Source organism: Clinocottus analis, unplaced genomic scaffold (assembly GCF_023055335.1).
Source record: "Clinocottus analis isolate CAN_PGR_092001 unplaced genomic scaffold, fCliAna1.0.p SCAF_8, whole genome shotgun sequence".
Taxonomy (NCBI): Eukaryota; Metazoa; Chordata; class Actinopteri; order Perciformes; family Cottidae; genus Clinocottus; species Clinocottus analis.
Genome location: NW_027176240.1, coordinates 17,434,136 through 17,459,135, shown reverse-complemented (window position 1 = coordinate 17,459,135; position 25,000 = coordinate 17,434,136). Strand labels below are relative to the sequence as shown.

Sequence of the window (25,000 nt, the reverse complement as noted above, 5' to 3'; positions counted from 1 at the left end):
ACGTTTAATTTTATGAGCGGTAACATGGATGCTTCAAAATTTAGCCATTTTCTTGCAAAATGCTGTAATGCCCCATTCGTGCCAAATTGTTTCTGTCAAAATTTAGCCATTTTTTAGCCATTTTCTTGGAAAATGCCAGATGGCCCCATTCGTGCCAAATTGTATCTGGTTCATTGCAGCACATACTTTCATCTGCAAGCCATTCTTACTCAATAGACATGCCAGACAATGGAGGATTTTGTCACGCAGATCTTAAACAAGTAGCCCATTTCTTGGCTCGTTGGTCTAGGAGTATGATTCTCGCTTAGGGTGCGAGAGGTCCCGGGTTCAAATCCCGGACGAGCCCAGGACTATGATAGGTAACGTAGAATGCTTGACTATATGAGCGGTAACATGGATGCTTCAAAATTTAGCCATTTTCTTGCAAAATGCTGTAATGCCCCATTCGTGCCAAATTGGATCTGGTTCATTGCAGAGCACATACTTTCATCTGCAAGCCATTCTTACTCAATAGACATGCCAGACAATGGAGGATTTTGTTACGCAGATCTTAAACAATTAGCCCATTTCTTGGCTCGTTGGTCTAGGAGTATGATTCTCGCTTAGGGTGCGAGAGGTCCCGGGTTCAAATCCCGGACGAGCCCAGGACTATGATAGGTAACGTAGAATGCTTGACTATATGAGCGGTAACATGGATGCTTCAAAATTTAGCCATTTTCTTGCAAAATGCTGTAATGCCCCATTCGTGCCAAATTGGATCTGGTTCATTGCAGAGCACATACTTTCATCTGCAAGCCATTCTTACTCAATAGACATGCCAGACAATGGAGGATTTTGTCACGCAGATCTTAAACAATTAGCCCATTTCTTGGCTCGTTGGTCTAGGAGTATGATTCTCGCTTAGGGTGCGAGAGGTCCCGGGTTCAAATCCCGGACGAGCCCAAGACTATGTTAACTCACGTAGAACGTTTAATTTTATGAGCGGTAACATGGATGCTTCAAAATTTAGCCATTTTCTTGCAAAATGCTGTAATGCCCCATTCGTGCCAAATTGTTTCTGTCAAAATTTAGCCATTTTTTAGCCATTTTCTTGGAAAATGCCGGATGGCCCCATTCGTGCCAAATTGTATCTGGTTCATTGCAGCACATACTTTCATCTGCAAGCCATTCTTACTCAATAGACGTGCCAAACCAGGCACTAATTTGTCACACAGACCTCAAACACAATGGCTACTTCTTGACTCGTTGGTCTAGGGGTATGATTCTCGCTTTGGGTGCGAGAGGTCCCGGGTTCAAATCCCGGACGAGCCCAAGACTATGTTAACTCACGTAGAACGTTTAATTTTATGAGCGGTAAGATGGATGCTTCAAAATTTAGCCATTTTCTTGCAAAATGCTGTAATGCCCCATTCGTGCCAAATTGTACCTGGTTCATTGCAGCACATACTTTCATCTGCAAGCCATTCTTACTCAATAGACATGCCAGACAATGGAGGATTTTGTCACGCAGATCTTAAAGAATTAGCCCATTTCTTGGCTCGTTGGTCTAGGAGTATGATTCTCGCTTAGGGTGCGAGAGGTCCCGGGTTCAAATCCCGGACGAGCCCAAGACTATGTTAACTCACGTAGAACGTTTAATTTTATGAGCGGTAACATGGATGCTTCAAAATTTAGCCATTTTCTTGCAAAATGCTGTAATGCCCCATTCGTGCCAAATTGTATCTGTCAAAATTTAGCCATTTTTTAGCCATTTTCTTGGAAAATGCCGGATGGCCCCATTCGTAGAATGTTTAATTTTAATTTTTTTTTTGTTTAATTTTAATGTTTAATTTTATGAGCGGTAACATGGATGCTTCAAAATTTAGCCATTTTCTTGCAAAATGCTGTAATGCCCCATTCGTGCCAAATTGGATCTGGTTCATTGCAGAGCACATACTTTCATCTGCAAGCCATTCTTACTCAATAGACATGCCAGACAATGGAGGATTTTGTCACGCAGATCTTAAACAATTAGCCCATTTCTTGGCTCGTTGGTCTAGGAGTATGATTCTCGCTTAGGGTGCGAGAGGTCCCGGGTTCAAATCCCGGACGAGCCCAAGACTATGTTAACTCACGTAGAACGTTTAATTTTATGAGCGGTAAGATGGATGCTTCAAAATTTAGCCATTTTCTTGCAAAATGCTGTAATGCCCCATTCGTGCCAAATTGTATCTGTCAAAATTTAGCCATTTTTTAGCCATTTTCTTGGAAAATGCCGGATGGCCCCATTCGTAGAATGTTTAATTTTAATTTTTGTTTTGTTTAATTTTAATGTTTAATTTTATGAGCGGTAACATGGATGCTTCAAAATTTAGCCATTTTCTTGCAAAATGCTGTAATGCCCCATTCGTGCCAAATTGGATCTGGTTCATTGCAGAGCACATACTTTCATCTGCAAGCCATTCTTACTCAATAGACATGCCAGACAATGGAGGATTTTGTCACGCAGATCTTAAACAATTAGCCCATTTCTTGGCTCGTTGGTCTAGGAGTATGATTCTCGCTTAGGGTGCGAGAGGTCCCGGGTTCAAATCCCGGACGAGCCCAAGACTATATTAACTCACGTAGAACGTTTAATTTTATGAGCGGTAACATGGATGCTTCAAAATTTAGCCATTTTCTTGCAAAATTCTGTAATGCCCCATTCGTGCCAAATTGTATCTGTCAAAATTTAGCCATTTTTTAGCCATTTTCTTGGAAAATGCCGGATGGCCCCATTCGTGCCAAATTGTATCTGGTTCATTGCAGCACATACTTTCATCTGCAAGCCATTCTTACTCAATAGACGTGCCAAACCAGGCACTAATTGGTCACACAGACCTCAAACACAGAGCCTACTTCTTGGCTCGTTGGTCTAGGGGTATGATTCTCGCTTTGGGTGCGAGAGATCCCGGGTTCAAATCCCGGATGAGCCCAAGACTATGATAACTCACGTAGAATGTTTAATTTTATGAGCGGTAACATGGATGCTTCAAAATTTAGCTATTTTCTTGGAAAATGCTGCAATGCCCCATTCGTGCCAAATTGTATCTGGTTCATTGCAGAGCACATACTTTCATCTGCAAGCCATTCTTACTCAATAGACGTGCCAAAACAGGCACTAATTTGTCATGCAGACCTCAAACACAATGGCTACTTCTTGGCTAGTTGGTCTAGGGGTATGATTCTCGCTTTGGGTGCGAGAGGTCCCGGGTTCAAATCCCGGACGAGCCCAAGACTATGTTAACTCACGTAGAACGTTTAATTTTATGAGCGGTAAGATGGATGCTTCAAAATTTAGCCATTTTCTTGCAAAATGCTGTAATGCCCCATTCGTGCCAAATTGTACCTGGTTCATTGCAGCACATACTTTCATCTGCAAGCCATTCTTACTCAATAGACATGCCAGACAATGGAGGATTTTGTCACGCAGATCTTAAAGAATTAGCCCATTTCTTGGCTCGTTGGTCTAGGAGTATGATTCTCGCTTAGGGTGCGAGAGGTCCCGGGTTCAAATCCCGGACGAGCCCAAGACTATGTTAACTCACGTAGAACGTTTAATTTTATGAGCGGTAACATGGATGCTTCAAAATTTAGCCATTTTCTTGCAAAATGCTGTAATGCCCCATTCGTGCCAAATTGTATCTGTCAAAATTTAGCCATTTTTTAGCCATTTTCTTGGAAAATGCCGGATGGCCCCATTCGTAGAATGTTTAATTTTAATTTTTTTTTTGTTTAATTTTAATGTTTAATTTTATGAGCGGTAACATGGATGCTTCAAAATTTAGCCATTTTCTTGCAAAATGCTGTAATGCCCCATTCGTGCCAAATTGGATCTGGTTCATTGCAGAGCACATACTTTCATCTGCAAGCCATTCTTACTCAATAGACATGCCAGACAATGGAGGATTTTGTCACGCAGATCTTAAACTATTAGCCCATTTCTTGGCTCGTTGGTCTAGGAGTATGATTCTCGCTTAGGGTGCGAGAGGTCCCGGGTTCAAATCCCGGACGAGCCCAAGACTATATTAACTCACGTAGAACGTTTAATTTTATGAGCGGTAACATGGATGCTTCAAAATTTAGCCATTTTCTTGCAAAATTCTGTAATGCCCCATTCGTGCCAAATTGTATCTGTCAAAATTTAGCCATTTTTTAGCCATTTTCTTGGAAAATGCCGGATGGCCCCATTCGTGCCAAATTGTATCTGGTTCATTGCAGCACATACTTTCATCTGCAAGCCATTCTTACTCAATAGACGTGCCAAACCAGGCACTAATTGGTCACACAGACCTCAAACACAGAGCCTACTTCTTGGCTCGTTGGTCTAGGGGTATGATTCTCGCTTTGGGTGCGAGAGATCCCGGGTTCAAATCCCGGATGAGCCCAAGACTATGATAACTCACGTAGAATGTTTAATTTTATGAGCGGTAACATGGATGCTTCAAAATTTAGCTATTTTCTTGGAAAATGCTGCAATGCCCCATTCGTGCCAAATTGTATCTGGTTCATTGCAGAGCACATACTTTCATCTGCAAGCCATTCTTACTCAATAGACGTGCCAAAACAGGCACTAATTTGTCATGCAGACCTCAAACACAATGGCTACTTCTTGGCTAGTTGGTCTAGGGGTATGATTCTCGCTTTGGGTGCGAGAGGTCCCGGGTTCAAATCCCGGACGAGCCCAAGACTATGTTAACTCACGTAGAACGTTTAATTTTATGAGCGGTAAGATGGATGCTTCAAAATTTAGCCATTTTCTTGCAAAATGCTGTAATGCCCCATTCGTGCCAAATTGTATCTGTCAAAATTTAGCCATTTTTTAGCCATTTTCTTGGAAAATGCCGGATGGCCCCATTCGTGCCAAATTGTATCTGGTTCATTGCAGCACATACTTTCATCTGCAAGCCATTCTTACTCAATAGACATGCCAGACAATGGAGGATTTTGTCACGCAGATCTTAAACAATTAGCCCATTTCTTGGCTCGTTGGTCTAGGAGTATGATTCTCGCTTAGGGTGCGAGAGGTCCCGGGTTCAAATCCCGGACGAGCCCAAGACTATGTTAACTCACGTAGAACGTTTAATTTTATGAGCGGTAAGATGGATGCTTCAAAATTTAGCCATTTTCTTGCAAAATGCTGTAATGCCCCATTCGTGCCAAATTGTATCTGTCAAAATTTAGCCATTTTTTAGCCATTTTCTTGGAAAATGCCGGATGGCCCCATTCGTAGAATGTTTAATTTTAATTTTTGTTTTGTTTAATTTTAATGTTTAATTTTATGAGCGGTAACATGGATGCTTCAAAATTTAGCCATTTTCTTGCAAAATGCTGTAATGCCCCATTCGTGCCAAATTGGATCTGGTTCATTGCAGAGCACATACTTTCATCTGCAAGCCATTCTTACTCAATAGACATGCCAGACAATGGAGGATTTTGTCACGCAGATCTTAAACAATTAGCCCATTTCTTGGCTCGTTGGTCTAGGAGTATGATTCTCGCTTAGGGTGCGAGAGGTCCCGGGTTCAAATCCCGGACGAGCCCAAGACTATATTAACTCACGTAGAACGTTTAATTTTATGAGCGGTAACATGGATGCTTCAAAATTTAGCCATTTTCTTGCAAAATTCTGTAATGCCCCATTCGTGCCAAATTGTATCTGTCAAAATTTAGCCATTTTTTAGCCATTTTCTTGGAAAATGCCGGATGGCCCCATTCGTGCCAAATTGTATCTGGTTCATTGCAGCACATACTTTCATCTGCAAGCCATTCTTACTCAATAGACGTGCCAAACCAGGCACTAATTGGTCACACAGACCTCAAACACAGAGCCTACTTCTTGGCTCGTTGGTCTAGGGGTATGATTCTCGCTTTGGGTGCGAGAGATCCCGGGTTCAAATCCCGGATGAGCCCAAGACTATGATAACTCACGTAGAATGTTTAATTTTATGAGCGGTAACATGGATGCTTCAAAATTTAGCTATTTTCTTGGAAAATGCTGCAATGCCCCATTCGTGCCAAATTGTATCTGGTTCATTGCAGAGCACATACTTTCATCTGCAAGCCATTCTTACTCAATAGACGTGCCAAAACAGGCACTAATTTGTCATGCAGACCTCAAACACAATGGCTACTTCTTGGCTAGTTGGTCTAGGGGTATGATTCTCGCTTTGGGTGCGAGAGGTCCCGGGTTCAAATCCCGGACGAGCCCAAGACTATGTTAACTCACGTAGAACGTTTAATTTTATGAGCGGTAAGATGGATGCTTCAAAATTTAGCCATTTTCTTGCAAAATGCTGTAATGCCCCATTCGTGCCAAATTGTATCTGTCAAAATTTAGCCATTTTTTAGCCATTTTCTTGGAAAATGCCGGATGGCCCCATTCGTGCCAAATTGTATCTGGTTCATTGCAGCACATACTTTCATCTGCAAGCCATTCTTACTCAATAGACATGCCAGACAATGGAGGATTTTGTCACGCAGATCTTAAACAATTAGCCCATTTCTTGGCTCGTTGGTCTAGGAGTATGATTCTCGCTTAGGGTGCGAGAGGTCCCGGGTTCAAATCCCGGACGAGCCCAAGACTATGTTAACTCACGTAGAACGTTTAATTTTATGAGCGGTAACATGGATGCTTCAAAATTTAGCCATTTTCTTGCAAAATGCTGTAATGCCCCATTCGTGCCAAATTGTATCTGTCAAAATTTAGCCATTTTTTAGCCATTTTCTTGGAAAATGCCGGATGGCCCCATTCGTAGAATGTTTAATTTTAATTTTTTTTTTGTTTAATTTTAATGTTTAATTTTATGAGCGGTAACATGGATGCTTCAAAATTTAGCCATTTTCTTGCAAAATGCTGTAATGCCCCATTCGTGCCAAATTGGATCTGGTTCATTGCAGAGCACATACTTTCATCTGCAAGCCATTCTTACTCAATAGACATGCCAGACAATGGAGGATTTTGTCACGCAGATCTTAAACAATTAGCCCATTTCTTGGCTCGTTGGTCTAGGAGTATGATTCTCGCTTAGGGTGCGAGAGGTCCCGGGTTCAAATCCCGGACGAGCCCAAGACTATGTTAACTCACGTAGAACGTTTAATTTTATGAGCGGTAACATGGATGCTTCAAAATTTAGCCATTTTCTTGCAAAATGCTGTAATGCCCCATTCGTGCCAAATTGTATCTGTCAAAATTTAGCCATTTTTTAGCCATTTTCTTGGAAAATGCCGGATGGCCCCATTCGTGCCAAATTGTATCTGGTTCATTGCAGCACATACTTTCATCTGCAAGCCATTCTTACTCAATAGACATGCCAGACAATGGAGGATTTTGTCACGCAGATCTTAAACAAGTAGCCCATTTCTTGGCTCGTTGGTCTAGGAGTATGATTCTCGCTTAGGGTGCGAGAGGTCCCGGGTTCAAATCCCGGACGAGCCCAGGACTATGATAGGTAACGTAGAATGCTTGACTATATGAGCGGTAACATGGATGCTTCAAAATTTAGCCATTTTCTTGCAAAATGCTGTAATGCCCCATTCGTGCCAAATTGGATCTGGTTCATTGCAGAGCACATACTTTCATCTGCAAGCCATTCTTACTCAATAGACATGCCAGACAATGGAGGATTTTGTCACGCAGATCTTAAACAATTAGCCCATTTCTTGGCTCGTTGGTCTAGGAGTATGATTCTCGCTTAGGGTGCGAGAGGTCCCGGGTTCAAATCCCGGACGAGCCCAAGACTATGTTAACTCACGTAGAACGTTTAATTTTATGAGCGGTAACATGGATGCTTCAAAATTTAGCCATTTTCTTGCAAAATGCTGTAATGCCCCATTCGTGCCAAATTGTTTCTGTCAAAATTTAGCCATTTTTTAGCCATTTTCTTGGAAAATGCCGGATGGCCCCATTCGTGCCAAATTGTATCTGGTTCATTGCAGCACATACTTTCATCTGCAAGCCATTCTTACTCAATAGACGTGCCAAACCAGGCACTAATTTGTCACACAGACCTCAAACACAGAGGCTACTTCTTGGCTCGTTGGTCTAGGGGTATGATTCTCGCTTTGGGTGCGAGAGATCCCGGGTTCAAATCCCGGATGAGCCCAAGACTATGATAACTCACGTAGAATGTTTAATTTTATGAGCGGTAACATGGATGCTTCAAAATTTAGCCATTTTCTTGGAAAACGCTGTATACCCCGTTCGTGCCAAATTGTATCTGGTTCATTGCAGCACATACTTTCATCTGCAATCCATTCTTACTCAATTGACGTGCCAAACCAGGCACTAATTTGTCACGCAGACCTCAAACACAGAGGCTACTTCTTGGCTCGTTGGTCTAGGGGTATGATTCTCGCTTCGGGTGCGAGAGGTCCTAGGTTCAAATCCCGGACGAGCCCAGGACTATGATAGGTAACGTAGAATGCTTGACTATATGAGCGGGAACATGGATGCTTCAAATTTTAGCCATTTTCTTGCAAAATGCTGCAATGCCCCATTCGTGCCAAATTGTATCTGGTTCATTGCAGAGCACATACTTTCATCTGCAAGCCATTCTTACTCAATAGACGTGCCAAAACAGGCACTAATTTGTCATGCAGACCTCAAACACAATGGCTACTTCTTGGCTAGTTGGTCTAGGGGTATGATTCTCGCTTTGGGTGCGAGAGGTCCCGGGTTCAAATCCCGGACGAGCCCAAGACTATGTTAACTCACGTAGAACGTTTAATTTTATGAGCGGTAAGATGGATGCTTCAAAATTTAGCCATTTTCTTGCAAAATGCTGTAATGCCCCATTCGTGCCAAATTGTATCTGTCAAAATTTAGCCATTTTTTAGCCATTTTCTTGGAAAATGCCGGATGGCCCCATTCGTGCCAAATTGTATCTGGTTCATTGCAGCACATACTTTCATCTGCAATCCATTCTTACTCAATTGACGTGCCAAACCAGGCACTAATTTGTCACGCAGACCTCAAACACAGAGGCTACTTCTTGGCTCGTTGGTCTAGGGGTATGATTCTCGCTTCGGGTGCGAGAGGTCCCGGGTTCAAATCCCGGACGAGCCCAGGACTATGATAGGTAACGTAGAATGCTTGACTATATGAGCGGGAACATGGATGCTTCCAATTTTAGCCATTTTCTATCAAAATGCTGCAATGCCCCATTCGTGCCAAATTGTATCTGGTTCATTGCAGAGCACATACTTTCATCTGCAAGCCATTCTTACTCAATAGACGTGCCAAACCAGGCACTAATTTGTCACGCAGACCTCAAACACAATGGCTACTTCTTGGCTCGTTGGTCTAGGGGTATGATTCTCGCTTTGGGTGCGAGAGGTCCCGGGTTCAAATCCCGGACGAGCCCAAGACTATGTTAACTCACGTAGAACGTTTAATTTTATGAGCGGTAAGATGGATGCTTCAAAATTTAGCCATTTTCTTGCAAAATGCTGTAATGCCCCATTCGTGCCAAATTGTATCTGTCAAAATTTAGCCATTTTTTAGCCATTTTCTTGGAAAATGCCGGATGGCCCCATTCGTAGAATGTTTAATTTTAATTTTTGTTTTGTTTAATTTTAATGTTTAATTTTATGAGCGGTAACATGGATGCTTCAAAATTTAGCCATTTTCTTGCAAAATGCTGTAATGCCCCATTCGTGCCAAATTGGATCTGGTTCATTGCAGAGCACATACTTTCATCTGCAAGCCATTCTTACTCAATAGACATGCCAGACAATGGAGGATTTTGTCACGCAGATCTTAAACAATTAGCCCATTTCTTGGCTCGTTGGTCTAGGAGTATGATTCTCGCTTAGGGTGCGAGAGGTCCCGGGTTCAAATCCCGGACGAGCCCAAGACTATATTAACTCACGTAGAACGTTTAATTTTATGAGCGGTAACATGGATGCTTCAAAATTTAGCCATTTTCTTGCAAAATTCTGTAATGCCCCATTCGTGCCAAATTGTATCTGTCAAAATTTAGCCATTTTTTAGCCATTTTCTTGGAAAATGCCGGATGGCCCCATTCGTGCCAAATTGTATCTGGTTCATTGCAGCACATACTTTCATCTGCAAGCCATTCTTACTCAATAGACGTGCCAAACCAGGCACTAATTTGTCACACAGACCTCAAACACAGAGCCTACTTCTTGGCTCGTTGGTCTAGGGGTATGATTCTCGCTTTGGGTGCGAGAGATCCCGGGTTCAAATCCCGGATGAGCCCAAGACTATGATAACTCACGTAGAATGTTTAATTTTATGAGCGGTAACATGGATGCTTCAAAATTTAGCTATTTTCTTGGAAAACGCTGTATACCCCGTTCGTGCCAAATTGTATCTGGTTCATTGCAGCACATACTTTCATCTGCAATCCATTCTTACTCAATTGACGTGCCAAACCAGGCACTAATTTGTCACGCAGACCTCAAACACAGAGGCTACTTCTTGGCTCGTTGGTCTAGGGGTATGATTCTCGCTTCGGGTGCGAGAGGTCCCGGGTTCAAATCCCGGACGAGCCCAGGACTATGATAGGTAACGTAGAATGCTTGACTATATGAGCGGGAACATGGATGCTTCAAATTTTAGCCATTTTCTTGCAAAATGCTGCAATGCCCCATTCGTGCCAAATTGTATCTGGTTCATTGCAGAGCACATACTTTCATCTGCAAGCCATTCTTACTCAATAGACGTGCCAAAACAGGCACTAATTTGTCATGCAGACCTCAAACACAATGGCTACTTCTTGGCTAGTTGGTCTAGGGGTATGATTCTCGCTTTGGGTGCGAGAGGTCCCGGGTTCAAATCCCGGACGAGCCCAAGACTATGTTAACTCACGTAGAACGTTTAATTTTATGAGCGGTAAGATGGATGCTTCAAAATTTAGCCATTTTCTTGCAAAATGCTGTAATGCCCCATTCGTGCCAAATTGTATCTGTCAAAATTTAGCCATTTTTTAGCCATTTTCTTGGAAAATGCCGGATGGCCCCATTCGTGCCAAATTGTATCTGGTTCATTGCAGCACATACTTTCATCTGCAATCCATTCTTACTCAATTGACGTGCCAAACCAGGCACTAATTTGTCACGCAGACCTCAAACACAGAGGCTACTTCTTGGCTCGTTGGTCTAGGGGTATGATTCTCGCTTCGGGTGCGAGAGGTCCCGGGTTCAAATCCCGGACGAGCCCAGGACTATGATAGGTAACGTAGAATGCTTGACTATATGAGCGGGAACATGGATGCTTCCAATTTTAGCCATTTTCTTGCAAAATGCTGCAATGCCCCATTCGTGCCAAATTGTATCTGGTTCATTGCAGAGCACATACTTCTGCAAGCTTCATCTGCAAGCCATTCTTACTCAATAGACGTGCCAAACCAGGCACTAATTTGTCCCGCAGACCTCAAACACAATGGCTACTTCTTGGCTCGTTGGTCTAGGGGTATGATTCTCGCTTTGGGTGCGAGAGGTCCCGGGTTCAAATCCCGGACGAGCCCAAGACTATGTTAACTCACGTAGAACGTTTAATTTTATGAGCGGTAAGATGGATGCTTCAAAATTTAGCCATTTTCTTGCAAAATGCTGTAATGCCCCATTCCTGCCAAATTGTATCTGTCAAAATTTAGCCATTTTTTAGCCATTTTCTTGGAAAATGCCGGATGGCCCCATTCGTAGAATGTTTAATTTTAATTTTTGTTTTGTTTAATTTTAATGTTTAATTTTATGAGCGGTAACATGGATGCTTCAAAATTTAGCCATTTTCTTGCAAAATCCTGTAATGCCCCATTCGTGCCAAATTGGATCTGGTTCATTGCAGAGCACATACTTTCATCTGCAAGCCATTCTTACTCAATAGACATGCCAGACAATGGAGGATTTTGTCACGCAGATCTTAAACAATTAGCCCATTTCTTGGCTCGTTGGTCTAGGAGTATGATTCTCGCTTAGGGTGCGAGAGGTCCCGGGTTCAAATCCCGGACGAGCCCAAGACTATATTAACTCACGTAGAACGTTTAATTTTATGAGCGGTAACATGGATGCTTCAAAATTTAGCCATTTTCTTGCAAAATTCTGTAATGCCCCATTCGTGCCAAATTGTATCTGTCAAAATTTAGCCATTTTTTAGCCATTTTCTTGGAAAATGCCGGATGGCCCCATTCGTGCCAAATTGTATCTGGTTCATTGCAGCACATACTTTCATCTGCAAGCCATTCTTACTCAATAGACGTGCCAAACCAGGCACTAATTTGTCACACAGACCTCAAACACAGAGCCTACTTCTTGGCTCGTTGGTCTAGGGGTATGATTCTCGCTTTGGGTGCGAGAGATCCCGGGTTCAAATCCCGGATGAGCCCAAGACTATGATAACTCACGTAGAATGTTTAATTTTATGAGCGGTAACATGGATGCTTCAAAATTTAGCTATTTTCTTGGAAAACGCTGTATACCCCGTTCGTGCCAAATTGTATCTGGTTCATTGCAGCACATACTTTCATCTGCAATCCATTCTTACTCAATTGACGTGCCAAACCAGGCACTAATTTGTCACGCAGACCTCAAACACAGAGGCTACTTCTTGGCTCGTTGGTCTAGGGGTATGATTCTCGCTTCGGGTGCGAGAGGTCCCGGGTTCAAATCCCGGACGAGCCCAGGACTATGATAGGTAACGTAGAATGCTTGACTATATGAGCGGGAACATGGATGCTTCAAATTTTAGCCATTTTCTTGCAAAATGCTGCAATGCCCCATTCGTGCCAAATTGTATCTGGTTCATTGCAGAGCACATACTTTCATCTGCAAGCCATTCTTACTCAATAGACGTGCCAAAACAGGCACTAATTTGTCATGCAGACCTCAAACACAATGGCTACTTCTTGGCTAGTTGGTCTAGGGGTATGATTCTCGCTTTGGGTGCGAGAGGTCCCGGGTTCAAATCCCGGATGAGCCCAAGACTATGATAACTCACGTAGAATGTTTAATTTTATGAGCGGTAACATGGATGCTTCAAAATTTAGCCATTTTCTTGGAAAACGCTGTATACCCCGTTCGTGCCAAATTGTATCTGGTTCATTGCAGCACATACTTTCATCTGCAATCCATTCTTACTCAATTGACGTGCCAAACCAGGCACTAATTTGTCACGCAGACCTCAAACACAGAGGCTACTTCTTGGCTCGTTGGTCTAGGGGTATGATTCTCGCTTCGGGTGCGGGAGGTCCCGGGTTCAAATCCCGGACGAGCCCAGGACTATGATAGGTAACGTAGAATGCTTGACTATATGAGCGGTAACATGGATGCTTCAAAATTTAGCCATTTTCTTGCAAAATGCTGTAATGCCCCATTCGTGCCAAATTGGATCTGGTTCATTGCAGAGCACATACTTTCATCTGCAAGCCATTCTTACTCAATAGACATGCCAGACAATGGAGGATTTTGTCACGCAGATATTAAACAATTAGCCCATTTCTTGGCTCGTTGGTCTAGGAGTATGATTCTCGCTTAGGGTGCGAGAGGTCCCGGGTTCAAATCCCGGACGAGCCCAAGACTATGTTAACTCACGTAGAACGTTTAATTTTATGAGCGGTAACATGGATGCTTCAAAATTTAGCCATTTTCTTGCAAAATGCTGTAATGCCCCATTCGTGCCAAATTGTATCTGTCAAAATTTAGCCATTTTTTAGCCATTTTCTTGGAAAATGCCGGATGGCCCCATTCGTGCCAAATTGTATCTGGTTCATTGCAGCACATACTTTCATCTGCAAGCCATTCTTACTCAATAGACGTGCCAAACCAGGCACTAATTTGTCACACAGACCTCAAACACAGAGGCTACTTCTTGGCTCGTTGGTCTAGGGGTATGATTCTCGCTTTGGGTGCGAGAGGTCCCGGGTTCAAATCCCGGATGAGCCCAAGACTATGATAACTCACGTAGAATGTTTAATTTTATGAGCGGTAACATGGATGCTTCAAAATTTAGCCATTTTCTTGGAAAACGCTGTATACCCCGTTCGTGCCAAATTGTATCTGGTTCATTGCAGAACATACTTTCATCTGCAATCCATTCTTACTCAATTGACGTGCCAAACCAGGCACTAATTTGTCACGCAGACCTCAAACACAGAGGCTACTTCTTGGCTCGTTGGTCTAGGGGTATGATTCTCGCTTCGGGTGCGAGAGGTCCCGGGTTCAAATCCCGGACGAGCCCAGGACTATGATAGGTAACGTAGAATACTTGACTATATGAGCGGGAACATGGATGCTTCAAATTTTAGCCATTTTCTTGCAAAATGCTGCAATGCCCCATTCGTGCCAAATTGTATCTGGTTCATTGCAGAGCACATACTTTCATCTGCAAGCCATTCTTACTCAATAGACGTGCCAAACCAGGCACTAATTTGTCACACAGACCTCAAACACAATGGCTACTTCTTGACTCGTTGGTCTAGGGGTATGATTCTCGCTTTGGGTGCGAGAGGTCCCGGGTTCAAATCCCGGACGAGCCCAAGACTATGTTAACTCACGTAGAACGTTTAATTTTATGAGCGGTAAGATGGATGCTTCAAAATTTAGCCATTTTCTTGCAAAATGCTGTAATGCCCCATTCGTGCCAAATTGTATCTGTCAAAATTTAGCAATTTTTTAGCCATTTTCTTGGAAAATGCCGGATGGCCCCATTCGTAGAATGTTTAATTTTAATTTTTGTTTTGTTTAATTTTAATGTTTAATTTTATGAGCGGTAACATGGATGCTTCAAAATTTAGCCATTTTCTTGCAAAATGCTGTAATGCCCCATTCGTGCCAAATTGGATCTGGTTCATTGCAGAGCACATACTTTCATCTGCAAGCCATTCTTACTCAATAGACATGCCAGACAATGGAGGATTTTGTCACGCAGATCTTAAACAATTAGCCCATTTCTTGGCTCGTTGGTCTAGGAGTATGATTCTCGCTTAGGGTGCGAGAGGTCCCGGGTTCAAATCCCGGACGAGCCCAAGACTATGTTAACTCACGTAGAACGTTTAATTTTATGAGCGGTAACATGGATGCTTCAAAATTTAGCCATTTTCTTGCAAAATGCTGTAATGCCCCATTCGTGCCAAATTGTATCTGTCAAAATTTAGCCATTTTTTAGCCATTTTCTTGGAAAATGCCGGATGGCCCCATTCGTGCCAAATTGTATCTGGTTCATTGCAGCACATACTTTCATCTGCAAGCCATTCTTACTCAATAGACGTGCCAAACCAGGCACTAATTTGTCACACAGACCTCAAACACAGAGGCTACTTCTTGGCTCGTTGGTCTAGGGGTATGATTCTCGCTTTGGGTGCGAGAGATCCCGGGTTCAAATCCCGGATGAGCCCAAGACTATGATAACTCACGTAGAATGTTTAATTTTATGAGCGGTAACATGGATGCTTCAAAATTTAGCCATTTTCTTGGAAAACGCTGTATACCCCGTTCGTGCCAAATTGTATCTGGTTCATTGCAGCACATACTTTCATCTGCAATCCATTCTTACTCAATTGACGTGCCAAACCAGGCACTAATTTGTCACGCAGACCTCAAACACAGAGGCTACTTCTTGGCTCGTTGGTCTAGGGGTATGATTCTCGCTTTGGGTGCGAGAGGTCCCGGGTTCAAATCCCGGACGAGCCCAAGACTATGATAGGTAACGTAGAATGCTTGACTATATGAGCGGGAACATGGATGCTTCAAATTTTAGCCATTTTCTTGCAAAATGCTGCAATGCCCCATTCGTGCCAAATTGTATCTGGTTCATTGCAGAGCACATACTTTCATCTGCAAGCCATTCTTACTCAATAGACGTGCCAAAACAGGCACTAATTTGTCATGCAGACCTCAAACACAATGGCTACTTCTTGGCTAGTTGGTCTAGGGGTATGATTCTCGCTTTGGGTGCGAGAGGTCCCGGGTTCAAATCCCGGACGAGCCCAAGACTATGTTAACTCACGTAGAACGTTTAATTTTATGAGCGGTAAGATGGATGCTTCAAAATTTAGCCATTTTCTTGCAAAATGCTGTAATGCCCCATTCGTGCCAAATTGTATCTGTCAAAATTTAGCCATTTTTTAGCCATTTTCTTGGAAAATGCCGGATGGCCCCATTCGTGCCAAATTGTATCTGGTTCATTGCAGCACATACTTTCATCTGCAATCCATTCTTACTCAATTGACGTGCCAAACCAGGCACTAATTTGTCACGCAGACCTCAAACACAGAGGCTACTTCTTGGCTCGTTGGTCTAGGGGTATGATTCTCGCTTCGGGTGCGAGAGGTCCCGGGTTCAAATCCCGGACGAGCCCAGGACTATGATAGGTAACGTAGAATGCTTGACTATATGAGCGGGAACATGGATGCTTCCAATTTTAGCCATTTTCTTGCAAAATGCTGCAATGCCCCATTCGTGCCAAATTGTATCTGGTTCATTGCAGAGCACATACTTCTGCAAGCTTCATCTGCAAGCCATTCTTACTCAATAGACGTGCCAAACCAGGCACTAATTTGTCCCGCAGACCTCAAACACAATGGCTACTTCTTGGCTCGTTGGTCTAGGGGTATGATTCTCGCTTTGGGTGCGAGAGGTCCCGGGTTCAAATCCCGGACGAGCCCAAGACTATGTTAACTCACGTAGAACGTTTAATTTTATGAGCGGTAAGATGGATGCTTCAAAATTTAGCCATTTTCTTGCAAAATGCTGTAATGCCCCATTCCTGCCAAATTGTATCTGTCAAAATTTAGCCATTTTTTAGCCATTTTCTTGGAAAATGCCGGATGGCCCCATTCGTAGAATGTTTAATTTTAATTTTTGTTTTGTTTAATTTTAATGTTTAATTTTATGAGCGGTAACATGGATGCTTCAAAATTTAGCCATTTTCTTGCAAAATCCTGTAATGCCCCATTCGTGCCAAATTGGATCTGGTTCATTGCAGAGCACATACTTTCATCTGCAAGCCATTCTTACTCAATAGACATGCCAGACAATGGAGGATTTTGTCACGCAGATCTTAAACAATTAGCCCATTTCTTGGCTCGTTGGTCTAGGAGTATGATTCTCGCTTAGGGTGCGAGAGGTCCCGGGTTCAAATCCCGGACGAGCCCAAGACTATATTAACTCACGTAGAACGTTTAATTTTATGAGCGGTAACATGGATGCTTCAAAATTTAGCCATTTTCTTGCAAAATTCTGTAATGCCCCATTCGTGCCAAATTGTATCTGTCAAAATTTAGCCATTTTTTAGCCATTTTCTTGGAAAATGCCGGATGGCCCCATTCGTGCCAAATTGTATCTGGTTCATTGCAGCACATACTTTCATCTGCAAGCCATTCTTACTCAATAGACGTGCCAAACCAGGCACTAATTTGTCACACAGACCTCAAACACAGAGCCTACTTCTTGGCTCGTTGGTCTAGGGGTATGATTCTCGCTTTGGGTGCGAGAGATCCCGGGTTCAAATCCCGGATGAGCCCAAGACTATGATAACTCACGTAGAATGTTTAATTTTATGAGCGGTAACATGGATGCTTCAAAATTTAGCTATTTTCTTGGAAAACGCTGTATACCCCGTTCGTGCCAAATTGTATCTGGTTCATTGCAGCACATACTTTCATCTGCAATCCATTCTTACTCAATTGACGTGCCAAACCAGGCACTAATTTGTCACGCAGACCTCAAACACAGAGGCTACTTCTTGGCTCGTTGGTCTAGGGGTATGATTCTCGCTTCGGGTGCGAGAGGTCCCGGGTTCAAATCCCGGACGAGCCCAGGACTATGATAGGTAACGTAGAATGCTTGACTATATGAGCGGGAACATGGATGCTTCAAATTTTAGCCATTTTCTTGCAAAATGCTGCAATGCCCCATTCGTGCCAAATTGTATCTGGTTCATTGCAGAGCACATACTTTCATCTGCAAGCCATTCTTACTCAATAGACGTGCCAAAACAGGCACTAATTTGTCATGCAGACCTCAAACACAATGGCTACTTCTTGGCTAGTTGGTCTAGGGGTATGATTCTCGCTTTGGGTGCGAGAGATCCCGGGTTCAAATCCCGGACGAGCCCAAGACTATGTTAACTCACGTAGAACGTTTAATTTTATGAGCGGTAAGATGGATGCTTCAAAATTTAGCCATTTTCTTGCAAAATGCTGTAATGCCCCATTCGTGCCAAATTGTATCTGTCAAAATTTAGCCATTTTTTAGCCATTTTCTTGGAAAATGCCGGATGGCCCCATTCGTGCCAAATTGTATCTGGTTCATTGCAGCACATACTTTCATCTGCAATCCATTCTTACTCAATTGACGTGCCAAACCAGGCACTAATTTGTCACGCAGACCTCAAACACAGAGGCTACTTCTTGGCTCGTTGGTCTAGGGGTATGATTCTCGCTTCGGGTGCGAGAGGTCCCGGGTTCAAATCCCGGACGAGCCCAGGACTATGATAGGTAACGTAGAATGCTTGACTATATGAGCGGGAACATGGATGCTTCCAATTTTAGCCATTTTCTATCAAAATGCTGCAATGCCCCATTCGTGCCAAATTGTATCTGGTTCATTGCAGAGCACATACTTTCATCTGCAAGCCATTCTTACTCAATAGACGTGCCAAACCAGGCACTAATTTGTCACGCAGACCTCAAACACAATGGCTACTTCTTGGCTCGTTGGTCTAGGGGTATGATTCTCGCTTTGGGTGCGAGAGGTCCCGGGTTCAAATCCCGGACGAGCCCAAGACTATGTTAACTCACGTAGAACGTTTAATTTTATGAGCGGTAAGATGGATGCTTCAAAATTTAGCCATTTTCTTGCAAAATGCTGTAATGCCCCATTCGTGCCAAATTGTATCTGTCAAAATTTAGCCATTTTTTAGCCATTTTCTTGGAAAATGCCGGATGGCCCCATTCGTAGAATGTTTAATTTTAATTTTTGTTTTGTTTAATTTTAATGTTTAATTTTATGAGCGGTAACATGGATGCTTCAAAATTTAGCCATTTTCTTGCAAAATGCTGTAATGCCCCATTCGTGCCAAATTGGATCTGGTTCATTGCAGAGCACATACTTTCATCTGCAAGCCATTCTTACTCAATAGACATGCCAGACAATGGAGGATTTTGTCACGCAGATCTTAAACAATTAGCCCATTTCTTGGCTCGTTGGTCTAGGAGTATGATTCTCGCTTAGGGTGCGAGAGGTCCCGGGTTCAAATCCCGGACGAGCCCAAGACTATATTAACTCACGTAGAACGTTTAATTTTATGAGCGGTAACATGGATGCTTCAAAATTTAGCCATTTTCTTGCAAAATTCTGTAATGCCCCATTCGTGCCAAATTGTATCTGTCAAAATTTAGCCATTTTTTAGCCATTTTCTTGGAAAATGCCGGATGGCCCCATTCGTGCCAAATTGTATCTGGTTCATTGCAGCACATACTTTCATCTGCAAGCCATTCTTACTCAATAGACGTGCCAAACCAGGCACTAATTTGTCACACAGACCTCAAACACAGAGCCTACTTCTTGGCTCGTTGGTCTAGGGGTATGATTCTCGCTTTGGGTGCGAGAGATCCCGGGTTCAAATCCCGGATGAGCCCAAGACTATGATAACTCACGTAGAATGTTTAATTTTATGAGCGGTAACATGGATGCTTCAAAATTTAGCTATTTTCTTGGAAAACGCTGTATACCCCGTTCGTGCCAAATTGTATCTGGTTCATTGCAGCACATACTTTCATCTGCAATCCATTCTTACTCAATTGACGTGCCAAACCAGGCACTAATTTGTCACGCAGACCTCAAACACAGAGGCTACTTCTTGGCTCGTTGGTCTAGGGGTATGATTCTCGCTTCGGGTGCGAGAGGTCCCGGGTTCAAATCCCGGACGAGCCCAGGACTATGATAGGTAACGTAGAATGCTTGACTATATGAGCGGGAACATGGATGCTTCAAATTTTAGCCATTTTCTTGCAAAATGCTGCAATGCCCCATTCGTGCCAAATTGTATCTGGTTCATTGCAGAGCACATACTTTCATCTGCAAGCCATTCTTACTCAATAGACGTGCCAAAACAGGCACTAATTTGTCATGCAGACCTCAAACACAATGGCTACTTCTTGGCTAGTTGGTCTAGGGGTATGATTCTCGCTTTGGGTGCGAGAGGTCCCGGGTTCAAATCCCGGACGAGCCCAAGACTATGTTAACTCACGTAGAACGTTTAATTTTATGAGCGGTAAGATGGATGCTTCAAAATTTAGCCATTTTCTTGCAAAATGCTGTAATGCCCCATTCGTGCCAAATTGTATCTGTCAAAATTTAGCCATTTTTTAGCCATTTTCTTGGAAAATGCCGGATGGCCCCATTCGTGCCAAATTGTATCTGGTTCATTGCAGCACATACTTTCATCTGCAATCCATTCTTACTCAATTGACGTGCCAAACCAGGCACTAATTTGTCACGCAGACCTCAAACACAGAGGCTACTTCTTGGCTCGTTGGTCTAGGGGTATGATTCTCGCTTCGGGTGCGAGAGGTCCCGGGTTCAAATCCCGGACGAGCCCAGGACTATGATAGGTAACGTAGAATGCTTGACTATATGAGCGGGAACATGGATGCTTCCAATTTTAGCCATTTTCTTGCAAAATGCTGCAATGCCCCATTCGTGCCAAATTGTATCTGGTTCATTGCAGAGCACATACTTCTGCAAGCTTCATCTGCAAGCCATTCTTACTCAATAGACGTGCCAAACCAGGCACTAATTTGTCCCGCAGACCTCAAACACAATGGCTACTTCTTGGCTCGTTGGTCTAGGGGTATGATTCTCGCTTTGGGTGCGAGAGGTCCCGGGTTCAAATCCCGGACGAGCCCAAGACTATGTTAACTCACGTAGAACGTTTAATTTTATGAGCGGTAAGATGGATGCTTCAAAATTTAGCCATTTTCTTGCAAAATGCTGTAATGCCCCATTCCTGCCAAATTGTATCTGTCAAAATTTAGCCATTTTTTAGCCATTTTCTTGGAAAATGCCGGATGGCCCCATTCGTAGAATGTTTAATTTTAATTTTTGTTTTGTTTAATTTTAATGTTTAATTTTATGAGCGGTAACATGGATGCTTCAAAATTTAGCCATTTTCTTGCAAAATCCTGTAATGCCCCATTCGTGCCAAATTGGATCTGGTTCATTGCAGAGCACATACTTTCATCTGCAAGCCATTCTTACTCAATAGACATGCCAGACAATGGAGGATTTTGTCACGCAGATCTTAAACAATTAGCCCATTTCTTGGCTCGTTGGTCTAGGAGTATGATTCTCGCTTAGGGTGCGAGAGGTCCCGGGTTCAAATCCCGGACGAGCCCAAGACTATATTAACTCACGTAGAACGTTTAATTTTATGAGCGGTAACATGGATGCTTCAAAATTTAGCCATTTTCTTGCAAAATTCTGTAATGCCCCATTCGTGCCAAATTGTATCTGTCAAAATTTAGCCATTTTTTAGCCATTTTCTTGGAAAATGCCGGATGGCCCCATTCGTGCCAAATTGTATCTGGTTCATTGCAGCACATACTTTCATCTGCAAGCCATTCTTACTCAATAGACGTGCCAAACCAGGCACTAATTTGTCACACAGACCTCAAACACAGAGCCTACTTCTTGGCTCGTTGGTCTAGGGGTATGATTCTCGCTTTGGGTGCGAGAGATCCCGGGTTCAAATCCCGGATGAGCCCAAGACTATGATAACTCACGTAGAATGTTTAATTTTATGAGCGGTAACATGGATGCTTCAAAATTTAGCTATTTTCTTGGAAAACGCTGTATACCCCGTTCGTGCCAAATTGTATCTGGTTCATTGCAGCACATACTTTCATCTGCAATCCATTCTTACTCAATTGACGTGCCAAACCAGGCACTAATTTGTCACGCAGACCTCAAACACAGAGGCTACTTCTTGGCTCGTTGGTCTAGGGGTATGATTCTCGCTTCGGGTGCGAGAGGTCCCGGGTTCAAATCCCGGACGAGCCCAGGACTATGATAGGTAACGTAGAATGCTTGACTATATGAGCGGGAACATGGATGCTTCAAATTTTAGCCATTTTCTTGCAAAATGCTGCAATGCCCCATTCGTGCCAAATTGTATCTGGTTCATTGCAGAGCACATACTTTCATCTGCAAGCCATTCTTACTCAATAGACGTGCCAAAACAGGCACTAATTTGTCATGCAGACCTCAAACACAATGGCTACTTCTTGGCTAGTTGGTCTAGGGGTATGATTCTCGCTTTGGGTGCGAGAGGTCCCGGGTTCAAATCCCGGATGAGCCCAAGACTATGATAACTCACGTAGAATGTTTAATTTTATGAGCGGTAACATGGATGCTTCAAAATTTAGCCATTTTCTTGGAAAACGCTGTATACCCCGTTCGTGCCAAATTGTATCTGGTTCATTGCAGCACATACTTTCATCTGCAATCCATTCTTACTCAATTGACGTGCCAAACCAGGCACTAATTTGTCACGCAGACCTCAAACACAGAGGCTACTTCTTGGCTCGTTGGTCTAGGGGTATGATTCTCGCTTCGGGTGCGGGAGGTCCCGGGTTCAAATCCCGGACGAGCCCAGGACTATGATAGGTAACGTAGAATGCTTGACTATATGAGCGGTAACATGGATGCTTCAAAATTTAGCCATTTTCTTGCAAAATGCTGTAATGCCCCATTCGTGCCAAATTGGATCTGGTTCATTGCAGAGCACATACTTTCATCTGCAAGCCATTCTTACTCAATAGACATGCCAGACAATGGAGGATTTTGTCACGCAGATATTAAACAATTAGCCCATTTCTTGGCTCGTTGGTCTAGGAGTATGATTCTCGCTTAGGGTGCGAGAGGTCCCGGGTTCAAATCCCGGACGAGCCCAAGACTATGTTAACTCACGTAGAACGTTTAATTTTATGAGCGGTAACATGGATGCTTCAAAATTTAGCCATTTTCTTGCAAAATGCTGTAATGCCCCATTCGTGCCAAATTGTATCTGTCAAAATTTAGCCATTTTTTAGCCATTTTCTTGGAAAATGCCGGATGGCCCCATTCGTGCCAAATTGTATCTGGTTCATTGCAGCACATACTTTCATCTGCAAGCCATTCTTACTCAATAGACGTGCCAAACCAGGCACTAATTTGTCACACAGACCTCAAACACAGAGGCTACTTCTTGGCTCGTTGGTCTAGGGGTATGATTCTCGCTTTGGGTGCGAGAGGTCCCGGGTTCAAATCCCGGATGAGCCCAAGACTATGATAACTCACGTAGAATGTTTAATTTTATGAGCGGTAACATGGATGCTTCAAAATTTAGCCATTTTCTTGGAAAACGCTGTATACCCCGTTCGTGCCAAATTGTATCTGGTTCATTGCAGAACATACTTTCATCTGCAATCCATTCTTACTCAATTGACGTGCCAAACCAGGCACTAATTTGTCACGCAGACCTCAAACACAGAGGCTACTTCTTGGCTCGTTGGTCTAGGGGTATGATTCTCGCTTCGGGTGCGAGAGGTCCCGGGTTCAAATCCCGGACGAGCCCAGGACTATGATAGGTAACGTAGAATACTTGACTATATGAGCGGGAACATGGATGCTTCAAATTTTAGCCATTTTCTTGCAAAATGCTGCAATGCCCCATTCGTGCCAAATTGTATCTGGTTCATTGCAGAGCACATACTTTCATCTGCAAGCCATTCTTACTCAATAGACGTGCCAAACCAGGCACTAATTTGTCACACAGACCTCAAACACAATGGCTACTTCTTGACTCGTTGGTCTAGGGGTATGATTCTCGCTTTGGGTGCGAGAGGTCCCGGGTTCAAATCCCGGACGAGCCCAAGACTATGTTAACTCACGTAGAACGTTTAATTTTATGAGCGGTAAGATGGATGCTTCAAAATTTAGCCATTTTCTTGCAAAATGCTGTAATGCCCCATTCGTGCCAAATTGTATCTGTCAAAATTTAGCAATTTTTTAGCCATTTTCTTGGAAAATGCCGGATGGCCCCATTCGTAGAATGTTTAATTTTAATTTTTGTTTTGTTTAATTTTAATGTTTAATTTTATGAGCGGTAACATGGATGCTTCAAAATTTAGCCATTTTCTTGCAAAATGCTGTAATGCCCCATTCGTGCCAAATTGGATCTGGTTCATTGCAGAGCACATACTTTCATCTGCAAGCCATTCTTACTCAATAGACATGCCAGACAATGGAGGATTTTGTCACGCAGATCTTAAACAATTAGCCCATTTCTTGGCTCGTTGGTCTAGGAGTATGATTCTCGCTTAGGGTGCGAGAGGTCCCGGGTTCAAATCCCGGACGAGCCCAAGACTATGTTAACTCACGTAGAACGTTTAATTTTATGAGCGGTAACATGGATGCTTCAAAATTTAGCCATTTTCTTGCAAAATGCTGTAATGCCCCATTCGTGCCAAATTGTATCTGTCAAAATTTAGCCATTTTTTAGCCATTTTCTTGGAAAATGCCGGATGGCCCCATTCGTGCCAAATTGTATCTGGTTCATTGCAGCACATACTTTCATCTGCAAGCCATTCTTACTCAATAGACGTGCCAAACCAGGCACTAATTTGTCACACAGACCTCAAACACAGAGGCTACTTCTTGGCTCGTTGGTCTAGGGGTATGATTCTCGCTTTGGGTGCGAGAGATCCCGGGTTCAAATCCCGGATGAGCCCAAGACTATGATAACTCACGTAGAATGTTTAATTTTATGAGCGGTAACATGGATGCTTCAAAATTTAGCCATTTTCTTGGAAAACGCTGTATACCCCGTTCGTGCCAAATTGTATCTGGTTCATTGCAGCACATACTTTCATCTGCAATCCATTCTTACTCAATTGACGTGCCAAACCAGGCACTAATTTGTCACGCAGACCTCAAACACAGAGGCTACTTCTTGGCTCGTTGGTCTAGGGGTATGATT

At 43.1% G+C, this 25,000-nt stretch overlaps 71 non-coding genes across 71 annotated transcripts in view; all 71 read left to right on the top strand.

The window, feature by feature from the left end:
• Nucleotides 1–274: 274 nt before the first annotated feature.
• trnap-agg (transfer RNA proline (anticodon AGG)) lies at nt 275–346 on the top strand. The gene has a single exon. It is a non-coding gene; the product is annotated as a tRNA-Pro (tRNA).
• A 226-nt stretch (nt 347–572) lies between these two features.
• trnap-agg (transfer RNA proline (anticodon AGG)) lies at nt 573–644 on the top strand. Its single transcript has one exon. It is a non-coding gene; the product is annotated as a tRNA-Pro (tRNA).
• Nucleotides 645–870: 226 nt separating this feature from the next.
• trnap-agg (transfer RNA proline (anticodon AGG)) lies at nt 871–942 on the top strand. The gene has a single exon. It is a non-coding gene; the product is annotated as a tRNA-Pro (tRNA).
• Nucleotides 943–1,239: 297 nt separating this feature from the next.
• Nucleotides 1,240–1,312, top strand: trnap-ugg (transfer RNA proline (anticodon UGG)). Its single transcript has one exon. It is a non-coding gene; the product is annotated as a tRNA-Pro (tRNA).
• A 223-nt stretch (nt 1,313–1,535) lies between these two features.
• trnap-agg (transfer RNA proline (anticodon AGG)) lies at nt 1,536–1,607 on the top strand. Its single transcript has one exon. It is a non-coding gene; the product is annotated as a tRNA-Pro (tRNA).
• Nucleotides 1,608–2,024: 417 nt separating this feature from the next.
• trnap-agg (transfer RNA proline (anticodon AGG)) lies at nt 2,025–2,096 on the top strand. Its single transcript has one exon. It is a non-coding gene; the product is annotated as a tRNA-Pro (tRNA).
• A 417-nt stretch (nt 2,097–2,513) lies between these two features.
• On the top strand, nt 2,514–2,585 carry trnap-agg (transfer RNA proline (anticodon AGG)). Its single transcript has one exon. It is a non-coding gene; the product is annotated as a tRNA-Pro (tRNA).
• Nucleotides 2,586–2,882: 297 nt separating this feature from the next.
• trnap-ugg (transfer RNA proline (anticodon UGG)) lies at nt 2,883–2,954 on the top strand. Its single transcript has one exon. It is a non-coding gene; the product is annotated as a tRNA-Pro (tRNA).
• A 226-nt stretch (nt 2,955–3,180) lies between these two features.
• Nucleotides 3,181–3,252, top strand: trnap-ugg (transfer RNA proline (anticodon UGG)). Its single transcript has one exon. It is a non-coding gene; the product is annotated as a tRNA-Pro (tRNA).
• Nucleotides 3,253–3,476: 224 nt separating this feature from the next.
• trnap-agg (transfer RNA proline (anticodon AGG)) lies at nt 3,477–3,548 on the top strand. The gene has a single exon. It is a non-coding gene; the product is annotated as a tRNA-Pro (tRNA).
• A 417-nt stretch (nt 3,549–3,965) lies between these two features.
• trnap-agg (transfer RNA proline (anticodon AGG)) lies at nt 3,966–4,037 on the top strand. The gene has a single exon. It is a non-coding gene; the product is annotated as a tRNA-Pro (tRNA).
• Nucleotides 4,038–4,334: 297 nt separating this feature from the next.
• Nucleotides 4,335–4,406, top strand: trnap-ugg (transfer RNA proline (anticodon UGG)). The gene has a single exon. It is a non-coding gene; the product is annotated as a tRNA-Pro (tRNA).
• A 226-nt stretch (nt 4,407–4,632) lies between these two features.
• On the top strand, nt 4,633–4,704 carry trnap-ugg (transfer RNA proline (anticodon UGG)). The gene has a single exon. It is a non-coding gene; the product is annotated as a tRNA-Pro (tRNA).
• A 297-nt stretch (nt 4,705–5,001) lies between these two features.
• Nucleotides 5,002–5,073, top strand: trnap-agg (transfer RNA proline (anticodon AGG)). The gene has a single exon. It is a non-coding gene; the product is annotated as a tRNA-Pro (tRNA).
• A 417-nt stretch (nt 5,074–5,490) lies between these two features.
• trnap-agg (transfer RNA proline (anticodon AGG)) lies at nt 5,491–5,562 on the top strand. The gene has a single exon. It is a non-coding gene; the product is annotated as a tRNA-Pro (tRNA).
• A 297-nt stretch (nt 5,563–5,859) lies between these two features.
• Nucleotides 5,860–5,931, top strand: trnap-ugg (transfer RNA proline (anticodon UGG)). The gene has a single exon. It is a non-coding gene; the product is annotated as a tRNA-Pro (tRNA).
• A 226-nt stretch (nt 5,932–6,157) lies between these two features.
• On the top strand, nt 6,158–6,229 carry trnap-ugg (transfer RNA proline (anticodon UGG)). Its single transcript has one exon. It is a non-coding gene; the product is annotated as a tRNA-Pro (tRNA).
• Nucleotides 6,230–6,526: 297 nt separating this feature from the next.
• Nucleotides 6,527–6,598, top strand: trnap-agg (transfer RNA proline (anticodon AGG)). Its single transcript has one exon. It is a non-coding gene; the product is annotated as a tRNA-Pro (tRNA).
• A 417-nt stretch (nt 6,599–7,015) lies between these two features.
• Nucleotides 7,016–7,087, top strand: trnap-agg (transfer RNA proline (anticodon AGG)). The gene has a single exon. It is a non-coding gene; the product is annotated as a tRNA-Pro (tRNA).
• A 297-nt stretch (nt 7,088–7,384) lies between these two features.
• trnap-agg (transfer RNA proline (anticodon AGG)) lies at nt 7,385–7,456 on the top strand. Its single transcript has one exon. It is a non-coding gene; the product is annotated as a tRNA-Pro (tRNA).
• A 226-nt stretch (nt 7,457–7,682) lies between these two features.
• Nucleotides 7,683–7,754, top strand: trnap-agg (transfer RNA proline (anticodon AGG)). Its single transcript has one exon. It is a non-coding gene; the product is annotated as a tRNA-Pro (tRNA).
• A 297-nt stretch (nt 7,755–8,051) lies between these two features.
• On the top strand, nt 8,052–8,123 carry trnap-ugg (transfer RNA proline (anticodon UGG)). The gene has a single exon. It is a non-coding gene; the product is annotated as a tRNA-Pro (tRNA).
• A 223-nt stretch (nt 8,124–8,346) lies between these two features.
• trnap-cgg (transfer RNA proline (anticodon CGG)) lies at nt 8,347–8,418 on the top strand. The gene has a single exon. It is a non-coding gene; the product is annotated as a tRNA-Pro (tRNA).
• A 226-nt stretch (nt 8,419–8,644) lies between these two features.
• On the top strand, nt 8,645–8,716 carry trnap-ugg (transfer RNA proline (anticodon UGG)). Its single transcript has one exon. It is a non-coding gene; the product is annotated as a tRNA-Pro (tRNA).
• A 297-nt stretch (nt 8,717–9,013) lies between these two features.
• trnap-cgg (transfer RNA proline (anticodon CGG)) lies at nt 9,014–9,085 on the top strand. Its single transcript has one exon. It is a non-coding gene; the product is annotated as a tRNA-Pro (tRNA).
• Nucleotides 9,086–9,311: 226 nt separating this feature from the next.
• trnap-ugg (transfer RNA proline (anticodon UGG)) lies at nt 9,312–9,383 on the top strand. The gene has a single exon. It is a non-coding gene; the product is annotated as a tRNA-Pro (tRNA).
• A 417-nt stretch (nt 9,384–9,800) lies between these two features.
• trnap-agg (transfer RNA proline (anticodon AGG)) lies at nt 9,801–9,872 on the top strand. The gene has a single exon. It is a non-coding gene; the product is annotated as a tRNA-Pro (tRNA).
• Nucleotides 9,873–10,169: 297 nt separating this feature from the next.
• Nucleotides 10,170–10,241, top strand: trnap-ugg (transfer RNA proline (anticodon UGG)). The gene has a single exon. It is a non-coding gene; the product is annotated as a tRNA-Pro (tRNA).
• A 223-nt stretch (nt 10,242–10,464) lies between these two features.
• trnap-cgg (transfer RNA proline (anticodon CGG)) lies at nt 10,465–10,536 on the top strand. Its single transcript has one exon. It is a non-coding gene; the product is annotated as a tRNA-Pro (tRNA).
• A 226-nt stretch (nt 10,537–10,762) lies between these two features.
• On the top strand, nt 10,763–10,834 carry trnap-ugg (transfer RNA proline (anticodon UGG)). Its single transcript has one exon. It is a non-coding gene; the product is annotated as a tRNA-Pro (tRNA).
• A 297-nt stretch (nt 10,835–11,131) lies between these two features.
• trnap-cgg (transfer RNA proline (anticodon CGG)) lies at nt 11,132–11,203 on the top strand. The gene has a single exon. It is a non-coding gene; the product is annotated as a tRNA-Pro (tRNA).
• A 235-nt stretch (nt 11,204–11,438) lies between these two features.
• On the top strand, nt 11,439–11,510 carry trnap-ugg (transfer RNA proline (anticodon UGG)). The gene has a single exon. It is a non-coding gene; the product is annotated as a tRNA-Pro (tRNA).
• Nucleotides 11,511–11,927: 417 nt separating this feature from the next.
• Nucleotides 11,928–11,999, top strand: trnap-agg (transfer RNA proline (anticodon AGG)). Its single transcript has one exon. It is a non-coding gene; the product is annotated as a tRNA-Pro (tRNA).
• A 297-nt stretch (nt 12,000–12,296) lies between these two features.
• On the top strand, nt 12,297–12,368 carry trnap-ugg (transfer RNA proline (anticodon UGG)). Its single transcript has one exon. It is a non-coding gene; the product is annotated as a tRNA-Pro (tRNA).
• Nucleotides 12,369–12,591: 223 nt separating this feature from the next.
• On the top strand, nt 12,592–12,663 carry trnap-cgg (transfer RNA proline (anticodon CGG)). The gene has a single exon. It is a non-coding gene; the product is annotated as a tRNA-Pro (tRNA).
• A 226-nt stretch (nt 12,664–12,889) lies between these two features.
• On the top strand, nt 12,890–12,961 carry trnap-ugg (transfer RNA proline (anticodon UGG)). Its single transcript has one exon. It is a non-coding gene; the product is annotated as a tRNA-Pro (tRNA).
• A 223-nt stretch (nt 12,962–13,184) lies between these two features.
• trnap-cgg (transfer RNA proline (anticodon CGG)) lies at nt 13,185–13,256 on the top strand. The gene has a single exon. It is a non-coding gene; the product is annotated as a tRNA-Pro (tRNA).
• Nucleotides 13,257–13,482: 226 nt separating this feature from the next.
• Nucleotides 13,483–13,554, top strand: trnap-agg (transfer RNA proline (anticodon AGG)). Its single transcript has one exon. It is a non-coding gene; the product is annotated as a tRNA-Pro (tRNA).
• Nucleotides 13,555–13,851: 297 nt separating this feature from the next.
• trnap-ugg (transfer RNA proline (anticodon UGG)) lies at nt 13,852–13,923 on the top strand. The gene has a single exon. It is a non-coding gene; the product is annotated as a tRNA-Pro (tRNA).
• Nucleotides 13,924–14,146: 223 nt separating this feature from the next.
• Nucleotides 14,147–14,218, top strand: trnap-cgg (transfer RNA proline (anticodon CGG)). The gene has a single exon. It is a non-coding gene; the product is annotated as a tRNA-Pro (tRNA).
• Nucleotides 14,219–14,444: 226 nt separating this feature from the next.
• Nucleotides 14,445–14,517, top strand: trnap-ugg (transfer RNA proline (anticodon UGG)). Its single transcript has one exon. It is a non-coding gene; the product is annotated as a tRNA-Pro (tRNA).
• Nucleotides 14,518–14,933: 416 nt separating this feature from the next.
• On the top strand, nt 14,934–15,005 carry trnap-agg (transfer RNA proline (anticodon AGG)). Its single transcript has one exon. It is a non-coding gene; the product is annotated as a tRNA-Pro (tRNA).
• A 297-nt stretch (nt 15,006–15,302) lies between these two features.
• Nucleotides 15,303–15,374, top strand: trnap-ugg (transfer RNA proline (anticodon UGG)). Its single transcript has one exon. It is a non-coding gene; the product is annotated as a tRNA-Pro (tRNA).
• Nucleotides 15,375–15,597: 223 nt separating this feature from the next.
• On the top strand, nt 15,598–15,669 carry trnap-ugg (transfer RNA proline (anticodon UGG)). Its single transcript has one exon. It is a non-coding gene; the product is annotated as a tRNA-Pro (tRNA).
• A 226-nt stretch (nt 15,670–15,895) lies between these two features.
• trnap-ugg (transfer RNA proline (anticodon UGG)) lies at nt 15,896–15,967 on the top strand. Its single transcript has one exon. It is a non-coding gene; the product is annotated as a tRNA-Pro (tRNA).
• Nucleotides 15,968–16,264: 297 nt separating this feature from the next.
• On the top strand, nt 16,265–16,336 carry trnap-cgg (transfer RNA proline (anticodon CGG)). The gene has a single exon. It is a non-coding gene; the product is annotated as a tRNA-Pro (tRNA).
• A 235-nt stretch (nt 16,337–16,571) lies between these two features.
• On the top strand, nt 16,572–16,643 carry trnap-ugg (transfer RNA proline (anticodon UGG)). Its single transcript has one exon. It is a non-coding gene; the product is annotated as a tRNA-Pro (tRNA).
• Nucleotides 16,644–17,060: 417 nt separating this feature from the next.
• Nucleotides 17,061–17,132, top strand: trnap-agg (transfer RNA proline (anticodon AGG)). The gene has a single exon. It is a non-coding gene; the product is annotated as a tRNA-Pro (tRNA).
• A 297-nt stretch (nt 17,133–17,429) lies between these two features.
• trnap-ugg (transfer RNA proline (anticodon UGG)) lies at nt 17,430–17,501 on the top strand. The gene has a single exon. It is a non-coding gene; the product is annotated as a tRNA-Pro (tRNA).
• Nucleotides 17,502–17,724: 223 nt separating this feature from the next.
• On the top strand, nt 17,725–17,796 carry trnap-cgg (transfer RNA proline (anticodon CGG)). Its single transcript has one exon. It is a non-coding gene; the product is annotated as a tRNA-Pro (tRNA).
• Nucleotides 17,797–18,022: 226 nt separating this feature from the next.
• On the top strand, nt 18,023–18,094 carry trnap-ugg (transfer RNA proline (anticodon UGG)). The gene has a single exon. It is a non-coding gene; the product is annotated as a tRNA-Pro (tRNA).
• A 297-nt stretch (nt 18,095–18,391) lies between these two features.
• trnap-cgg (transfer RNA proline (anticodon CGG)) lies at nt 18,392–18,463 on the top strand. Its single transcript has one exon. It is a non-coding gene; the product is annotated as a tRNA-Pro (tRNA).
• A 226-nt stretch (nt 18,464–18,689) lies between these two features.
• trnap-ugg (transfer RNA proline (anticodon UGG)) lies at nt 18,690–18,761 on the top strand. Its single transcript has one exon. It is a non-coding gene; the product is annotated as a tRNA-Pro (tRNA).
• Nucleotides 18,762–19,178: 417 nt separating this feature from the next.
• On the top strand, nt 19,179–19,250 carry trnap-agg (transfer RNA proline (anticodon AGG)). Its single transcript has one exon. It is a non-coding gene; the product is annotated as a tRNA-Pro (tRNA).
• Nucleotides 19,251–19,547: 297 nt separating this feature from the next.
• On the top strand, nt 19,548–19,619 carry trnap-ugg (transfer RNA proline (anticodon UGG)). Its single transcript has one exon. It is a non-coding gene; the product is annotated as a tRNA-Pro (tRNA).
• Nucleotides 19,620–19,842: 223 nt separating this feature from the next.
• Nucleotides 19,843–19,914, top strand: trnap-cgg (transfer RNA proline (anticodon CGG)). Its single transcript has one exon. It is a non-coding gene; the product is annotated as a tRNA-Pro (tRNA).
• Nucleotides 19,915–20,140: 226 nt separating this feature from the next.
• Nucleotides 20,141–20,212, top strand: trnap-ugg (transfer RNA proline (anticodon UGG)). The gene has a single exon. It is a non-coding gene; the product is annotated as a tRNA-Pro (tRNA).
• A 297-nt stretch (nt 20,213–20,509) lies between these two features.
• Nucleotides 20,510–20,581, top strand: trnap-cgg (transfer RNA proline (anticodon CGG)). The gene has a single exon. It is a non-coding gene; the product is annotated as a tRNA-Pro (tRNA).
• Nucleotides 20,582–20,816: 235 nt separating this feature from the next.
• Nucleotides 20,817–20,888, top strand: trnap-ugg (transfer RNA proline (anticodon UGG)). The gene has a single exon. It is a non-coding gene; the product is annotated as a tRNA-Pro (tRNA).
• Nucleotides 20,889–21,305: 417 nt separating this feature from the next.
• trnap-agg (transfer RNA proline (anticodon AGG)) lies at nt 21,306–21,377 on the top strand. The gene has a single exon. It is a non-coding gene; the product is annotated as a tRNA-Pro (tRNA).
• Nucleotides 21,378–21,674: 297 nt separating this feature from the next.
• trnap-ugg (transfer RNA proline (anticodon UGG)) lies at nt 21,675–21,746 on the top strand. The gene has a single exon. It is a non-coding gene; the product is annotated as a tRNA-Pro (tRNA).
• Nucleotides 21,747–21,969: 223 nt separating this feature from the next.
• trnap-cgg (transfer RNA proline (anticodon CGG)) lies at nt 21,970–22,041 on the top strand. Its single transcript has one exon. It is a non-coding gene; the product is annotated as a tRNA-Pro (tRNA).
• Nucleotides 22,042–22,267: 226 nt separating this feature from the next.
• Nucleotides 22,268–22,339, top strand: trnap-ugg (transfer RNA proline (anticodon UGG)). Its single transcript has one exon. It is a non-coding gene; the product is annotated as a tRNA-Pro (tRNA).
• Nucleotides 22,340–22,562: 223 nt separating this feature from the next.
• trnap-cgg (transfer RNA proline (anticodon CGG)) lies at nt 22,563–22,634 on the top strand. Its single transcript has one exon. It is a non-coding gene; the product is annotated as a tRNA-Pro (tRNA).
• A 226-nt stretch (nt 22,635–22,860) lies between these two features.
• On the top strand, nt 22,861–22,932 carry trnap-agg (transfer RNA proline (anticodon AGG)). Its single transcript has one exon. It is a non-coding gene; the product is annotated as a tRNA-Pro (tRNA).
• Nucleotides 22,933–23,229: 297 nt separating this feature from the next.
• Nucleotides 23,230–23,301, top strand: trnap-ugg (transfer RNA proline (anticodon UGG)). Its single transcript has one exon. It is a non-coding gene; the product is annotated as a tRNA-Pro (tRNA).
• A 223-nt stretch (nt 23,302–23,524) lies between these two features.
• Nucleotides 23,525–23,596, top strand: trnap-cgg (transfer RNA proline (anticodon CGG)). Its single transcript has one exon. It is a non-coding gene; the product is annotated as a tRNA-Pro (tRNA).
• A 226-nt stretch (nt 23,597–23,822) lies between these two features.
• Nucleotides 23,823–23,895, top strand: trnap-ugg (transfer RNA proline (anticodon UGG)). The gene has a single exon. It is a non-coding gene; the product is annotated as a tRNA-Pro (tRNA).
• A 416-nt stretch (nt 23,896–24,311) lies between these two features.
• trnap-agg (transfer RNA proline (anticodon AGG)) lies at nt 24,312–24,383 on the top strand. Its single transcript has one exon. It is a non-coding gene; the product is annotated as a tRNA-Pro (tRNA).
• A 297-nt stretch (nt 24,384–24,680) lies between these two features.
• trnap-ugg (transfer RNA proline (anticodon UGG)) lies at nt 24,681–24,752 on the top strand. The gene has a single exon. It is a non-coding gene; the product is annotated as a tRNA-Pro (tRNA).
• Nucleotides 24,753–24,975: 223 nt separating this feature from the next.
• trnap-ugg (transfer RNA proline (anticodon UGG)) overlaps nt 24,976–25,000 on the top strand; it is a 72-nt gene continuing 47 nt past the window's right edge. Inside the window, exon 1 of the tRNA in view lies at nt 24,976–25,000. This exon is cut by the window's right edge and continues 47 nt beyond it. This is a non-coding gene — a tRNA (tRNA-Pro).